Below are 17,352 nucleotides of genomic sequence, written 5' to 3'. Positions count from 1 at the left end.
CATTTAAAACTAGTTTCCTGTCATTAAATCAAATACTCTGAACATCCAGAAGAGAATAATTTATTGTCATAACACATATAAATAGCACATTTATACAGACTATAGAAGAAAATATTGTGAACAGAAAATACATTACTCATGGAACTGGTAAAATAACTTGAATACTAATTTTGAGTATTCAAGAACACTTGAATACTCATTTTTCTATATACAATGCATTATATAACATCTTATAATAAAAATTAAAAGTTGAATTAAAATGTATGAAAAGATAAAAATGTATGAAAATACAAAAAGTTCATTAAGTGAAACTATATTCTTGAAAGTAAGACTAGTCAGACTAGGTCATGCACAGACCTAAAGTCCAGTTTTGTTACCAATGATACTTAAAACTCCCAGAACAAGGCAGGTCATTATAAAGTATATTCTGTCTATGCCACCTGTTGAGAATGCACCTTCTTTTCTTCCTTTAGGCTCATCTCCTATATCAAGCATAGGAGATTAGAGGTCTCACCAAGAATTTCTTTCATGTCAGGGCAAATTCCTTTGGAAAATGTTTGTTCCTCATTTTATGCACTTCAATTTAAAATTTGCTTTCTTAGCCATAAAAATTGCATGCAGGTCGACTAATAATATCTCAACCAAACTGACTTCAAATAAAATAGAGGTACACAATTTATAGACATGGTTATACTCATAAATGATCTTAAACACTGAGAATTTACCATCAATAAACCAAAGCAAGTCCATTACAAAAATACAGCATCTTATTTCCTTACATTCAAGACATAAGCTTAAAATTGATTATTTTATATTTTTTTCCATGCTATACATTCTGAGTAGGTGCACAGCTGTCAGCATACTGGCTTTCTAAGTAACAACATCTTGTTCTAGAGCAATGCTAAGTTAATCTATGGAGTACCTCCTTTATTTTTCCAGTGGAATGACTATTCTCTACTGACTTCAATCCTTTAGGGTTTCATTATAACCCAGTATTCCTTAATTTAAGGTTGTTTTTTATGTCATGGACAAAGTTGTTTTTTTTTTCCCAAAACATTACAGCTTTCATTTTCCTTGGCCATAAAAGCCAACATGTGCATCAGCAGCTATTTTATATCCTTTCTGCCCTTCTGTGACCTACATTCAAAACTTCCCTTAGAAGAAAATCCTTCTTGCCACTCAACAAAGTTCTCTAAACCCAGCTTTAAAGAACTCTTTATTGCAATCTTAGTGAGACAGTAAAGTCCAGTAGTAAGGAAGATCCTCTTGGATTTGGCAGATGTAAGTTCAGTGCTTGTTCCACAAAAGCTTTTCTTAGTACTCTAGGCAAGTCATTTAGTGGGATCCATGATCTTAAATAACCTTTTTGAGTACAGACTTTAACATCTCTGTGCTTTGATATCCCAACTGTAGTGGGAGAAATAAAACTCCCTGTTTTACCTGAGTGTTGTAAACATAAGAATGTAAAAATTAGAGGGCTCTTACACATCCTGGAATAAAGGTTTAGTGATAAGATCCTCTTTGTGAGCCTTGCAGAGATCTCATAGATGATAGACTCAAGCAATTTTTCAGAATGTTTGTATACCAGAATGTACGCATTTTTTACAAACAACAGGAAGATCTTGATTAAATTCTGGTGCAAAATGGGAACTGCACAAAAAAAAAAAGTGCTACACAAAAATACACTCTTGCATTATTAATTAAGAAATAGAAGTAATAATTAAATTAAATAGAAAAATTAATACTACTACAATCAGTGCACTTTGTACTATTAAATTATTAAATACCATAAATAGCTCAAGCTTTCCTTAGTGTTCCAATTAAGTTTCAGCTGCACATTACTCCATTATCAGTGGTATACCTGCAGCAAAGGCAGGCTTGAAGAGCATTACCTTCCAGCATTTGCCTTCATTAGTAATTTTAGCAACAGTGTTAACCAGAATTTATATAACCTTATTAGTTAGTATTTTCACTGTCATTAGTTGCAAGACAGACTGTCCTTTTTTGAGGGGTGGTTCCACAGCTCTAGGAAGCTGAATCAACACCCCTCCACAGGTGATGCACACACTGCTGCCTGCCCTTCCCACCCTTCCTTTCTGCCCCAGCACTGACCACTCACACCTGATGCTTGCACCATGCCAGCTGCACAACTAATGAGGTCTTTTTGGGAACCACTTTGAGTCAGCAGTGGATCATGTCACTTCACAGCCAAGCCTGTTATAACCTGAACAAGGAAGGATGGGTGCTTGAGGAGACAAGAATACATGGATCGGGAAGGATGGGAGCAAGAGCATGGGGAGCAAGGCTTTCTTGGCCACTGAGATAATTTATAGTCACTTCTGACTCTTGCTTTTGATGTGTTCCTTCACTAATAGTAAATATAGGCTGAAAAAGTCAGTAGGTAGGGCAGGTTTGTTCATACTAAAGCGACACTTTCAGCACTTCTTTTCTGGAGTGTATTTGGTGTCTGCTGAAGAGTCAGGTCCCAGGCACATTCTTCAGATGTTTGGGTCTTCTTCTGCTGGAATTAGAAGATCAGACACTTGGAATAACACCAATAGTTCTTCCCAAACTATGACACAGCACACATCTATTGGCATAAGCATCCTCTCCTCAGAAGCTAAATAGCAGAATTGGCAACAATGGTCATTAACTTGTGACTGGGAGATACTGGGCTTGTCAATAAAGGTTTTGGGTTTTTTGTTTGTTTGGTTTTTTTTGTGCTTGTTTCGGTTTTGTGGTGGTTTTTTTTTTTTAAGTAAAAAATGCCTGCAATAAAAAATAATTTTTTAAAAGGCTGATATAATTTAGACTTGAAATTCTTCAAAAATATGAAATGACCAGCCAAGGAGATTCTCCAAATTATATAGTACTGTGAGACTTGTAAACCCAGTGAAATGGTACTGCCTGATCACTCAGTTCAGCTTTTGGCTTAAGAGAAATGTCTAGGAGCAAGGCCAAAGTGGATAGTAGACCAGCCTGTCTCACATGCCATAGTAGCTCTCCAGAGTGTTAATGTATGGCACCAGTTAAAGCAGCATTAGCCTCTCGTTGTAAATATTTGCATTGGCAACATGATAGACAGGGGAACAGCTTTCACGAATGCTTTGAGAATTGTAACTGTTTCATCCTTCCTGCCTATTTTCAGGTTCACCCACATATTCTATGAAACTTTAATGATATGCTTTAAAATTGCTATGAGACCACCACATGTCCTGATGCTGCTCATATACCATGTCTCATGCTGCATCCTTGTGAGACATTCCTCATTCTTGGACTTACTCATTCACTTATTATAAGTGAAGTCACTTATAACTTAAGCTAACTCTGTACCATGTGTCCTAAGTTCAAACTAATTTCTCCTGTTTGCATTTTCCTGCTGAGGTTTTCCCTCCTAGTACATCAGTCAACTTGTCCCTGTACACAGGCTGAAGTTGAAAACTAGTGTGGATAATTGTGGAGTCTGGGCTTGAAACCTGAGCTAAGTAACAGCTATAAGGTGTTCATGTGGATCATGCTGCCAGCAAAGGCAGCTCAGGAGTCCAAACAGCATGCCTCTCTTTCCAGCAATGATACAAGCACAGCCTCACAGCATTGCTGAGCCTTTTACAAAGGAGAGAAAGAAGGGGCCTCATGAAAGCAAAGAGATTAGGTGTAGAGGTGTTCTGCTTACCCCACAGTGAAGAAAAGTTGTCACACCTCTTGTAGCTGATATCCACTGCTGCTGAAAGGGTGCAGTTCTAGTTTGTGCCTGGCCACATCTTCTCAACTTCCTTTGGTGTTGGGGGTGTGCTTCTTCATCACCACAGTCAGCTGAAACAGCTTAGCTGAGAAAATATCTTTTGTGTGACTGTTTTTTCCAGTTGGGTTAAGTGAATTTCTCTGAGTTTCTTCATGGCCACACTGGTACAACCACAAGGAAATCAATGGTGATGCACACCTGGGCAAGAAGAATCATTCTTTTTGGAAGAGTACCTTCTCATATTGGCTAAAAGCAGCTGTGAAGCCACACAGCTGCATATGAACCCAGCACAAGTAAGTACATTGCTGTGAATCAGCACATAAAACTAAATGCCAAACCCAGAAGACTTTAATAAGTTAGTGTAACACTGCGTTTGCTAATGGCTAGTGCTGTAATGACAAGTGAGATCAGTATAGACCACCATGATCTGAAGGATCATGAATTTTCTGAGACAAGCATTGTCAAGAACAAGCAAACTGAGAGAAAGCACAGATGTTAAATGTTTCTGAAGTCTTTCTGCAACTAAAAATAGATTACAAACTCTGTCAAAACAAAAATATTTTTTTAAATAACAGTAGAAAATAAAGAATCCACAACATGTCCTCTGATACCGAATAGCAGAAGGGATCAAACTGGCATAAGCTCCAGTGTGCCAGTTTTTTGCTTCTAGTGCTGCTACCTGCTTTGTTGTGCCAGCTATCTCAGCTTTACACAGAGACTGCAGGAACTTTGCACAAAGTATTTACTGATCACATGAAACAGAAGGTGTCAGGTTTGACTTTGGTTATCCCAGTTGTTCCCCTTCTCACTCTGTTTGAATGAGGAAAAACAGCTAGTGTCAGCATTTGGATGTGGACCAGGGAATTCTACTTAGAATAAAATTTATTGCCAAACTGACAAAATAGTTTAGCTGTTCATAGCCAAATATTTCACCTGCACCACTGTGTGGTTTCAGCAGCCACTGTCTGGCTTTTTTCACTGTCTGGCTGTTTTCACTGTCTGGCCGTTTTCTCTCCCTAGTGATTGAATGCATATCTTCCCAAAGAGGGAGACTTAATGGTACCCAAAGAGTTTGGCACTTCATTCATTCTTTTTAGTCATCTCAGTTAAGCACCAATGCAGAGCTTACTTGAGAACTGTGAGGTGCTCTTGTGAAGCTTCAGGACAGATGTTACTTCAGTGAGAATATCTTCCATTTTTTAATATGTAAAATATACAAATTAAACGAGAAATCTCTCTTTCTTTTTCTCTCTTAATTATGTTTTAATTATTATTTTTCAGGTAAGTAAAGAGAGAAGCAATTTCCATATTATATTTTATGTTGACCTTTAGTAATTTGTTTGGCAAGTTTAATGTTTCATTGTAGGAAAAAAAAAAACAACAAAAAAACCCAGAAGATATCTTTCACTATCTAACAACTGAATTTAGCAGCACTCATACGTTTGTCATTGCCAGTATATATTTCATCAGGAAACCACATGAGATGAATTAGATTTCCTGTTCAGCTTAGAGAGCAGCAGAAGGCATCTAGCCAGTGCAGTGTTGTTATCCACTGTTACAAGAGACATAACTCTGACATTACAACTCCTTAGTAGTTCTTCATGTGAAGACTAACATGAACGGGCTGCGTGATGTCACATTGGTTCTGTCCACTTCTGTGAGCTGCTTATTTCAATGTACAATAAATTCCCCACCTAGAAAAGCTGTCTTTCATGCCAGGCAATTGTGTCTGTGCTCAAAAATATAAATTTAAATATACAGCTATAAATGAAGGTGTTCTTCTAAGGCAGATGGAGAGCTGTTCATGGCCACATTCTTCTGCTAAGAAGAAAAACTTGAACTCTGCAATTTCTTAGCAACAGCTTCTTTGAGCACCATGTAATTCCAAGGAGTAGCCAAAAGCAGCTCTCTTTTTTTTTTCCTCACATAATAACTGAAACTTGATGAAAAGAGAAGAATTTTGTTATGATTTAGAATGTGAGTTTTAACTCTTTGGAAGTGAATCTTGGCGATCATCATGAAGCTCTTTACAAAAAAAGAAATCACTTCTATTTCCATCATAATTTAACTCAAAACCAAGGTAAACAGAAAGCCACTAAAGAAACCACAAAAGTATGACCAATGTAAAATGGCACTTCTTCACTGTTTTTCTGATATTTTTTCCTTATAAGAGAAAAAGGAACAAATTGCAGTAATCACCTCCCACAACGCATAGCATCAAATATATATATTTACAAGGCCAACAGCAAATGGGTGCTTTCCTCCAGAGAGATTTAAATTTCACTAACAAAAATCAGTTACAATTGAAAGGTTATAACTATTTGGTGGAAGAGGGGTGGTTTGGGGTTTTTGTTGGTTTTTCTTATTATTATCCAGAGTGCTATCTGTGGCAGAAGAGCTATTCAGTTGAGTGATAACGCTCATTGCACACCCACAAAGATGCTCAGAGAGACAGTGGAAGGATGGGGAACCCAAATTATACCCTGTTGGGCTACCCTCAGACCCATCAAAGAAGCCATCAGACCACTGAGGACCAATCTCCACAAGTCCAGAGGAGTACAGGGAAGGCAGAGTAGCAGGCAGGAACCTAGAATCATACAATCAAAGAATCATTTCCATTTGAAAATACCTGTAAAATCATTGAGTCTAATTGTTAATCCAGCACTGACAAGTTCACCACTAAGCTATGTCTCTAAGTGTCACATCTATATGTCTTTTAAATACCTCCACAGATGGTGATCCACCACTTCCTTGGGCAGCCTGTTTAAAGTCTTGGCAACCCTTTCAGAAAAGAAATTTTTCTTCATATTCAATCTAAACCTTCCCTGGTGCAACTTGAGGCCTTTTCATCATGTCCTATCCCAGATTAGCTGGGAAAAGAGGCTGAACTCCACCTGGCTACAGCCTCCCCTCAGGCAGGTGCAAAGAGCAGTAAAGTACCTCCTGAGCCTCCTTTTCTCCAGAATAAACAACCCTTCAGACCCTTCCCCAGCTCTGTTGCCCTTCTCTGGACACACTCCAGCACCTCAGTGTCTTTCTTGTAGTAGAGGGGGCCAAAACTGAACACTGGGTTCAAGGTGTGGCCTCACCAGTGCTGAGTACGAGGGGAAAATCACTGCCCTACTCCTGCTGGCCACAGCACAACCTGAACCAAGGACTACCAAGAAACAAACACTTTATTCAGGCCCCTCCCTGGACTGTCCCAGCAGGGACCCAGTGTCCAGGTGGAAAAGCCATCATGACAAGGTGCTGCAAGCAAGCACCTCTCTAAATCCCCTTTCAGACCAAGAAAAGGTGCTGCCTAGGGGTGGGATACATCATTCAGTGCAGGAGAAAAGCATTTTCAAGTTGTACAGGATTTACTACATAATGTTTAGGGGAGGATCCAGAGGCAGGAAAAGGGAGATATTTAGGTGATTTGGAGAGGAGCAAGAGTGGGAAAACTGAGGGACAAGGGGATAAAAATGGTCAGTTGTGTGTAAATACAGTGTTTTTCAATATTTCTACATCTCACTATCTCTATTCTTTTTTTGTTCACGTTTTAATTCTTTTCGCCGCTGAATTATTTTGAAGAAGCAATTTGGCAACCAGTAATTTATTATAATGTAGTTTGGATAGAGAAAATTAGTAAGTATCTAACTAGCGTCTTCTAATAAGCTTCAGCAATATTTAAAAGGAAAAGTCTATTAAAGCTACAAAGAATACTAATAAAGTAGTTATACAGCTTTCCTTCTGAAAAGTTATTTTACTTTATTTTGTCTTGCAAATTTTGTATTTAAAAGTGTTTAATTAATTTTCCCCTTTTGAAGCAAGTGTCAAATATTAATACTGAGAACAGAGACACAATTTTTATATTCACACAGTATCTAAATATTTACCTCAGATATTTTTTGTGAAGTGGTCCTAAATTTAAAACATTTATAACACTGCATTGCCATCACTGTTTTCAAGAATTCTTGAACAACGGGTAGTCTGAATAAGGGAGAAAAAAATATCATCTCCAGAAAGGAAAAATCAGCAGTCAACATAATTTCAACATCAAGAACAATACTCTAAGAAATTATTAAATTGACACTTTTAAAGCACCTGGAGGGTCAGTGAAAAAGAAACAGGCAGGAAAGATTTTTTGCAAAAAAAAAAAGTTTGATAAACTGCTGTGTTTTCTTTCTTTAACAGACTATCTGGCTCGTAGCAAAAAAGGCAGCAGAAGAGATGTGTATTAACTTACAGGAATCTTTGGGCACTATCTTACTTGACATTCTTATTAACAGGGTACAGAAACATTCTCATACTACTAGACTTATTTATATTTTGTTTTTAAATATAAAGGATATATAATATAGAATTCTGCTAGGGTCTGGCCAAAATCTGATCCATTGCAAAATTTTCACTTGTGACTTGGTTGATAGAATGGAGAGCACACTCGAAAAAATGTCACGGAAAAGGGGTACAAGGGAGCTGAAGGATTAGAATTCAAAATAAATTTGATAAATGGAAGAAGTGGTCTGTAATCAATAATATGAAACTCAATAAATACAAGGACCAAGTACTATACTGAGGCTAGAAGAAAATCAAATGCAAAACCACAAAAATACAAATGCAAAATTGAGAATACTAACAGCTCTGTAGAAAGAGACCTGGCTGTTACAATAAACCACATATTTAATAGAATCAATGACACCACACTGATGGAAAAACAGAAAAACTCATCGTGGGACATTCTAATAGATGTCATATGTAAGGAAGGATTAGTAATTGTTTTTCGTAACTCACCTTTCAGAAGCCTCTGTTTGGGGTAGTCTAATACAATAGTACATAAAGAAGAGTACTTTAAAAATGGCTTTAAATATGGAAAATGATTGAAAAAGGGAGAGGTAATATTTGCTCTAAAAAATAAAGGCTGATTGCAGGTGTGGAGGTCATATCTCAACCTTCCAATAATTAGAAAATTCTGAAAAGCAGAGATTCCTCTTCATGATTGTGCTTCATGACACTGAAGGCATGACAGAACTTTGCTGGCTTTAATCGCAGCTGGAAAGGTTTAGGATACAACAGGAAAAATTCTGAATCTAAGGATAACTACAGACAGAAACAGGTCACCAAAAAGCTGAGGTATAATCTCCACCATACAACTTTCTAAGAAGAGGTTAGAGAAATACTCCTCAGAGTTTCTCCATTCCTTTGAGGAAGAGGCAAACAGTGGATCCTGCTGGATTTTCATTTTTGTTACTTTTGTTAGTCTCAAAGAAACAGAAAGTTGTAACTTAAATTAGGTTTTTTTTTTAGTACTAAATATTTTCATGACAGTTTCTGACAGTGACTTGCCTTTCATTCATGCCCTAGTGGTCTGCTAGTTTTAAACAGTAACATCTACAGAGATTAGATCTCTTGCTGACTTTGATCCATTCTCTCAGGAAAGCTTGATGCATCCCCTGATGCCTGCAGGTTTTTGATTCCAAATATTCATCTTCTTTTGGATTTATTTCTGACCACTTGAATTTTACATTTCCTCACAGAACCTCTCTGACACATTTATCAGCTACAGAATGCAGATGACACTGTTCTTGACACTTCCCCCTGGCATCATGGGGGCTGCTTTTAACTCTTTATAGGCTTATTTATTACTCAAGTAAACTATCTAATGCAGTATGTTTGTTCTTTAAATCATTATACTACAGTGTAGATAAATATTTACCGGGTTGATTTTAAGGATTTTATTTTCTAAATACTTTGCCTTTGATTTCATGGTTTTATGCCTGTGGACACTCATTCTACAGTTAAGATTACTACACTAATCTTCACTATCTTGCAGCTACTGTGACAGAGAGAGTCAGCTATAATTACTTCTTAAATCAGATCTCATTTGTTACTTAGGACTAAATCTCTTGCTCACCAGCAAAGCCACCTACTGCTTAAAGCAGTCCTGTGTGGTAACAAGAATTTGCTACTCTTAGCTATATCCTTCAGTGGTATTTGAGCCATTAATCCTGGGTACTTGAAATTATCTATTACTACAACTTTACTTCTATATGGACCCTTGTTAGTGCACTTCTTTCACAAGGGTCATTCTTCCACAATAAAATGCTCTGAGACTTGGAGCTCGGTAAAAATTGAGTCTATGGCTCATGTTCTTGGTTCCCCCTCCTCAGAAATTTAATGAAAATAAAACTGTATCCTATTGAAGAGTCAAGGCTAGAAAATATATTTGAGACTATGGAATATGCTTGTTTCATCTGTTTTCTTTTCTATTAGAGTTCAAGGAGGAAAAAAATCTCCTTCCCATTCCCCTCTCCATCTACTGTACCTGCAGACTTGAATTTCCAGGTACATTCATTGATTTTCTCAAACAAGAACCAACATTATAATTGATATGTCCCTCATGCAGCTTTCATCTACATTTATTAATACAAGACCTGTGCAAAACTGGGTCACTGGTGCCATGTACAAAATTTGGATTACGAATTGCAAATAACACAGAACATAGGATGTCCTGTTTATGCCTATACATATTACAGGCATGTTAACTAGTATCCTGGTTGAACTTCATCCCACTTTTCCCACCCTCTGGTACTTTGTAAACTGCCAGCCTGGTTTCACTCCAAGGGATAGGTGAGAGAAGTCATGAATCCACAAGCTGGACTCAATGATCCTGATGGGTCCCTTCTAACTCAGTATAGACTGTGATTCTGTCTTTGAACTGTCTAAATTGAACAACTTTAAACAACTAATATAAAATGCCCTGGACCTATCACCACACCTGCCATCACAGTGTCTCCATTTTTGGAAGATGAACTGAGCAAAAAGCACGTATGTGGGCAGAGCAGCAGTGCTTTCGGTGGCAGCACAGATGCAGGCAGACTTCCTGAGCCACAAGAGTTTCCTGCACACAATGGGCCACATAAAATGAGACTGCAAAGCTGGTTACATCAGACACCACTTTCTGTGTAGTCATATATTGCCAATGATGACAAAGACAGGATCCATTAGAGTATCACATCTGGCTCCATGAGAAGAGTTCTGCAAATACAGGTGGGGCAGCTCAGCAGCAAAAAGAGAGTTCTAGAATGAGAAGTACAATATTAATGATAATAAGTTCAGCCCTTTTTTTGGTGAGAAGACTAGTCTGTAAGCATATTGTTGAGCAAGTAGAGGAAATAACTAGTCATGCAGAGACCCAAAGCACAGTTCCCCTATCTCAGTGCCCTGGTAGCATTTTGGGATTGGAAAATCAACAGCAGGTGAAGTTATTTAGGAAATTTAAACAACCTTTTTAATAGGAAGTGGTAGTAGACTAGGATACATTCTCAGCTGCACTGATGGGGAAAAAGTACTCTCTGCTATCCTGGCTTCTGTTGAGATAGAGTAATTTTTTTTTTTTTCCTAGTAGCTGGTACTGTGGGGTATGAGAACAATATTGATAACACACTGATATTTTAGGTGCTGCTGAGAAATAATTACTCTAAATCAAGGACTTTCAAGTTTCCCAAGCTTTGCTATTGAACAGGTACACAAGAAGCAAGAAAGGAGCACAGCCAGGACAACTGACCCAAACTAGACAAAGGGATATTCCATACCACAGGATACCATCCCTAGTACATAAATGGATGGAGTTGACAGGAGGAGAAAATTGCTGCTCAGGCTTGGACTGAATGTTGGTAAACAGGTGATGAGCAATTGTATTGTGCTTCCTTTATCTTTCTTGGGTTTTATTTTTATTTCTCTCTCTTTGTTGCCAACCTTTTCATTATTATTATTATTACTGATATTCTCAGTTCAGTCAGAGAGAAAAGAAGAGAGATTTCTACCAGGCTAGGCCTGGGAAAAAGTCTGGGAGGAATGTAAACTATTTATTATCTCTCTTTCTGCTCGTATTGTTTACAGGTATGTTCTACCACTGTGTGCTATTCATAGTGCACCAATGGTGTGAAAGGTTTTCACTTTGAGACCAATCATATTTCACTTTAGTGATCCTGGTTATAAAATAGGAACACTAGTTGTTAATAAAGTTCATTTTTTGCCTTCTGACGATGGAGTAATTTCATTCCCATCCCTGCCTCAACAGTGACACATTATAATTATAATAATTAATAATAATAATAATTATTATTATTATTGTTGTTGTTGTTGTTGTTGTTGTTGTTGTTATTATTATTATTATATTTTATGTTTGATGTCTAGTGTTTCATGTTTTATTTCAATTATTAAACTGTTCTTATATAAACCCAGAAGTTTCTCCTCCCCATCCCACCCGGGCCAGGGGACAGTGAGCCAGTAGCTGAGTGTTACTTACTTGCTGGTGGGTTTAAAGCAGCACATCCACCAGTTCAGATCTCCAAGCTCTAGATCAAAAGGAAGGAGTCACTGTGTTGCAAGCTTTTGTAACAATCATAGAAGATAACACTAAGGTTAGGTGATACATGGAGATGCCTTGTATCTGGGTGTCCCACAGCTCTCTCCTGGCCATTATGATACAAGAAGACTATGATCCCTCAGGCTCCCAGCACAGAGATCAACAGACTGACCCATTGTGCCTGCACCCTGGCAGTCAAGCTTATGAGCTCATCCATTGGCAATCTTCACTAACACCTTTTCAGTTACTGATTTAATTACTTTCAAGTGGTCACTGTCTACGTGTACTTGTCTACCTCAAAGAAAAGTCCTTGATTTTCTGTCAGACTTTATTCTACTCATAGCTTTCCTACATTTTTGTTACATATTTAAGAGTATCTAAGTCCTCATCAGAAGGAATTGTTTCTGAAGGCTTTTCCTTCCCTAATTAATCTAGGACTAATGATGGTAGGATATGTCACACACTTAGCTAACAGGGACTGTCTGGCTTTGGATAAAGGAGAAGGCAAGATGTCTGCAGAGGCTTACATTTGACAGAAGCTTGGGACAGGAGGAGAGAAGCCAAAAATACTTCATAGCAATGACAAGTAGAATCAAATAACTCCCTGAGTTCAAATATACTTCAGGCAAGGCTTGATTTTATTTTTTGAACTTGTGATAGATTGAGCATAGAAAAGAACACAGAAGACAATTATCAGTCCCTTAAGGTATGCAGATCATCTCTGTGCTGGATGACATGAATCTGGGTGTTGGAAAATCACATTTTTGACCTAGCAGGGGAAGCTCCTCAGTGAATGTCCTGAAATCAATTTCCACACTGTGTCCTTGGATATGCTGAAGTCCTGGACTGCAGCTGTCACCTGTTACTGTGACAAGAAATAAAGTCTGATGTCTTGAGTAATGTCAGGCAGATTTCACTTTCCCTTCTTAAGCTAAAAGCTCACTTTCCCATTGTCTGATACAATGTCATCCAATAGTCAGAGCTGATACAGTAGCAGGGTGCGGAGTGCATGGACCCTATCTAGAGCCACATAAATCCTGTTCAGAGTAAGTGTTTGATTCAGTGCCTGAGACATACCTGCTTTCTCATAGTAACTGCAACACAATAATAACATGAGAAAATGCTAGGAGAACATCAGGTGAGTGAGAAGCAGGTACAATTGAATGCAGTACAAGGAAGGGGAGCTTTGTGCTTCAGGCCTGGAGAAGTTAGGGCCATGGCAATCAGAACTAAAGCATTCACTTTTACCACTTGTCTTCCTGAAGGCAGGATTCTTAATCCAGTCCTGTGCTGGCCGAGGTCCCCCAGGCTGATGCATTTCCAAAGAGAGGATGCTACAAAAGAAATCATTGCTCAAGTTCCATGGTGTTGTCAATAGATATTTTCCACAGAATCCAAGTAGGTTAAATACCTCTTGCTTGGTTCACTTGGGATCACATGGAACAATGCCGAAGGGGCTTGCTTGCCAAGCACACGATTTCCACTGTGGCTCTGGTCCAGGCTCTGTCTGATCAGTAATGCTATGCCATCACCAAATTCTTCAAAGTTGCTGTTGATGGAGTTGAGAGAGTTTACAACAAAACCACCAGAAGTATAAGAGTAAATATGCACCCAAACCTGTATATATATCTTGGGAAACATTTGAGTTCCATGGCAAAGCAGCACCAAGAGCCCAAAGGGAGCATGAAAGAACTGGCAAAAGAGCCTTTGGGCTGGCAAACTGGCTTCATTCAGAAATATGGTTATCTGATACTTGATCTTACACAATCCTGGCAGAAAAAAATCACTCCTTCATATGTATATATAAATATTCTCACCACCATCTCCAGCTTCAGTCAAACAGTGTGGTCTTATAGTAGTTCAGCACCTTATGTCTAAGGGCTCCAGCATTTTTAATCTAATACAAGCTATTCTACCACTGAACTTACAGTTTTGTGAAGCCACCATGGCATTACTGTCTCTGCTGTTTGCAGCTGCCGGCCTCTTGTCTCTCTCTGTCCAAATGCAACCTGTGTAAGTGCTGGCAGAGAGTAGAGAAGGGAACCAATTAAACTGGAGCACGCAGACAGCTGTCTTTCCCTCCCCCTTCACGCCCCCTCTTTTTTTTTCCCCCTTTGTAAAGATATTTGATGTTGTTCTGTTCAGCATTACAAGCCCCACTGTGCTCTAGAGAGTCATGTCTAAATAGGTTAAAAAATATCAGTCAGTGTGTTAGGTGAAAAATCAATGAATGTTAAAGACAGCTTAAAGAGCAAGCCAGAAGTGATAAAGAAGAGAGTTTGGGAGCTTAAAAAGGAGGACAAAAAAGAAAAAAAAATGCAACATACAGGTGGGGATTTGGGGTGAGAGAATATTTTTGAGGTGGAGAAATGGTTGGCTATTAGAACAAGGAAAGAAAGTAGCAAATAATAATGGGAAAAGCAAGACCCAGGGAATTCAACACAGGAAAAAGTTGGAAAAAATAAAGAAAATGAAAATATTAGGAAAATAGAAACAAGACATAGAAGAACTGACAAACAAGAGAGACAGAAAACTGCACATATGGATAGAGAGAAAGGATACTTAAAGTATCAAAAACAAAGAGCTAAGCTCTTTACAGTTAAAATATATACACAGTGTGAGAGACACAAAGCAGTAGAGATTCAGCATTAAGTGGATTTTCTTAGTTTGGGCTGTTGTGCCAATTACAGCCACCCTCATGTGATACTATGCCTGAGCTACATCTTGCCAGGAACCTCATATTTCAGTGGGTCTCTGCTCACCCACACATTTTTATGTTGTGCTCTTTTCCTGGGTGACAACACACTTTTAAAGTTCTGAGCCTGAAAGAAAGTGGTAATGAAAGCCTTTTACTTATTTTTTTCCTGTCTCTGAAGTTTTACTTTCATAGATCCCCATTAGCAGTTGGAACTCCTGTGCCAACAGACATTCATCCTCAGACCTTATCTTTCTTTTATAAAACTCAACAGGTGACTGCTGCTGACTTCAATCAAAGCCCACAGAGAACAACCATGTCAGGGTGCAAAGGGAAGGTACTGGTTCATGTGGGAACAATGCTGAAAGGGGCAGACTCAGAAAGCTTAAGCTGGCAGAAAGAATTTGAGCAAGAGTGACATTTGGAATTTGGGAAAGAGTAGGTGGTATAGGAGTAACTATGGATGGTAAAAATAAAAAATTAAAATCATGGTGCCCCTACTGAAAACACCTACACCACCACCACCATATTTTATCTGTCACTTCAATCACTTGCTGAGTTGAGACAGATTTAACTCTTTGCACCCTAGAGCAAATTTTTCAAAAGCACTGTACCTATAGCCTTGGATGGAAATCCAGTAAAAGTTTAAAAGATTACACAGGACTTAAAACCTCAGCCTCTCACAAAAAAAAAAAAAAAAAAAAAAAAAAAAAAAAGTGACCTTGATAGCACATTTGCCTGTTCTTCATACATGCCCTTCTTTAGGAGGTGTCCCATACTCTGCTTCCCAGAGCTGAGTGCACGGGAAAGCTCTGATACCTGACCATACACTCCCATACACTGTCCAGGGGCTGGAGCTCTCATGGAGCACAGCCCCAGGGCTGAGCCCTGCGCACTGGAGGTGGCCCTGTCTCTGGCCCTGTGCTGGAGGTGGCCCAGTCTCCTGCTCATCTGACGACCACTGGATCACCAGCAGGTCCTGCCACTACCTCAAACCTGCTGGGATGTGAAGGGTGGTGCCCTGACCAGGAGGGCATTGCCCGGCCTTGGCAGTGGACTCTCTAAGGAGGAAGCCCTAGTCTTGCTGCTCTCTGGCACTGACTAGGAGGCACTGGGATTTGGCTGAGCTTTAAACTGTGAGCTACCACCACTTGCTTGTCTGAACACAAATAATTCAGCATTTGTCATGATCCCATTCCTACTGTTGCTGCTGTGAAACAAAAGGAAACAATTGCCACGAAGATAGGGTAGGAATTCAAGCAGTTTTGGGGAATTTATAGATGAAAGAAGGAAGCTTTAATTACGTCCTTTAAAAGCACAATAGTGGGATGTCCTTAGAATCCCAATTCACAACAACTGGGCTGGGCAATTTGGGGGAGCAAGAAGTGAAGATACACTTACACTGCAGAAAACAAAGAAGAAACAATCTTAACTATGTTATGTGTGATACTTTTTCTGTGTACCTTTCTTTGGTATATTGTTAGGAAATGAGCCAATTTCAGGTATGTATTTTTTGATTTTTATTACTACAGTGGGCAAGCCTTTAAAAAGTATGGAGCAATGCTCTGCTAAAACTGTGGATAAAACTACACCACAGTGACTGACACAAGAAAATTGTCTCTTTAGAAAATAGAAACCTTTAGAACTACAGAATTGTGACAGAGTTCAGAAAATTACTCTGTCTAACCCTGCATTAAGGTGGAATCAAATACTCCCAGAGCAGCCTGGTACATGCACATCCTAACTTCTAAAAAACTTCCTGTGAAGGAAGTTCCTTTGGCCCAGCAGTTGGTCTGTTCTTGGTGTCTCGCCACTACAATACAACATAACGGAGAAGAGACTCAGAGCATGGCTATGTTATGTTCATAGTAGGGAACAAACATCATTCATTCACTGCTATGACAATTTAACACCTGAGTTGGATTCGATGGTCCTTGTGGGTCCCTCCAACCCAGACTATTCTGTCCTGTGATTTTCTTCTTGTGACCTGTGTTTTCTGTCTGTACAATGTCTGGAAACAGCCTGTGTCATGCTTATGTCTACCACTTTCTTACTCTACAATGGTATTTCTACATTTCCTCTCTTCCAAAGGGTTTGTTGGAGGTCTGGAGTAGGGATTGAGGGGAGGGTGGCCTCCTCCCTTTGAAGGTTGAAACTGTTGAACAGCTGGTAAAGAACTGCTTTGGCACTTTTGTCTTTGAATTAGCACAGAATCACAGAATGGCCTGCAGAGGGAGGGAACTTAAAGATCATCTAGTTCCAACCCTTCTATCATGTGAGATTCATTCCACTAGGCCAGGTTGCTCAGAACTCCATCCAGCCTAGCTTTGAACACTTCCAGGGATGGAACATCCACAACTCCTCTGGGCAACCTGTTCCAGTGTCCCACCCCCTCCACAGTAAAGAATTTTTTCCTAGTTTCTAATCTAAACCTATTCTCAGACTGAAGCCATACCCCCATTGTCCTACAAATAGTTCTTGCAAATAGTCTCTCTCCATCTTTCTTGTAGGCTCCCTTTGGGTACTGGAAGGCTGCAAAAAGGTTAACCCTTAAGCCTCCTTTTT

General features: G+C 39.0%; 2 long non-coding RNA genes across 3 annotated transcripts; both read right to left on the bottom strand.

Annotated features, from left to right (window-relative positions):
* Positions 1-926: 926 nt before the first annotated feature.
* LOC137484999 (uncharacterized) lies at positions 927-5,099 on the bottom strand. The gene is made up of 2 exons (XR_011005148.1): positions 3,700-5,099; positions 927-2,518 (listed from the first exon to the last, which is right to left on the bottom strand). It is a non-coding gene; the product is annotated as an uncharacterized lncRNA (long non-coding RNA).
* On the bottom strand, positions 5,100-15,650 carry LOC137484986 (uncharacterized). Of its 2 annotated transcripts, XR_011005137.1 has the most exons (3): positions 12,862-15,354; positions 7,621-7,714; positions 5,100-6,329 (listed from the first exon to the last, which is right to left on the bottom strand). It is a non-coding gene; the product is annotated as an uncharacterized lncRNA (long non-coding RNA). The 2 variants fall into 2 exon arrangements; XR_011005132.1 differs by lacking the exon at positions 5,100-6,329 and having other exon boundaries at positions 7,496-7,714; positions 12,862-15,650.
* Positions 15,651-17,352: the final 1,702 nt, after the last annotated feature.

The sequence above is a fragment of the Anomalospiza imberbis genome, chromosome 1 (assembly GCF_031753505.1).
Source record: "Anomalospiza imberbis isolate Cuckoo-Finch-1a 21T00152 chromosome 1, ASM3175350v1, whole genome shotgun sequence".
Classification (NCBI taxonomy): Eukaryota; Metazoa; Chordata; class Aves; order Passeriformes; family Viduidae; genus Anomalospiza; species Anomalospiza imberbis.
This window is presented reverse-complemented; position numbering and strand designations above follow the sequence as displayed.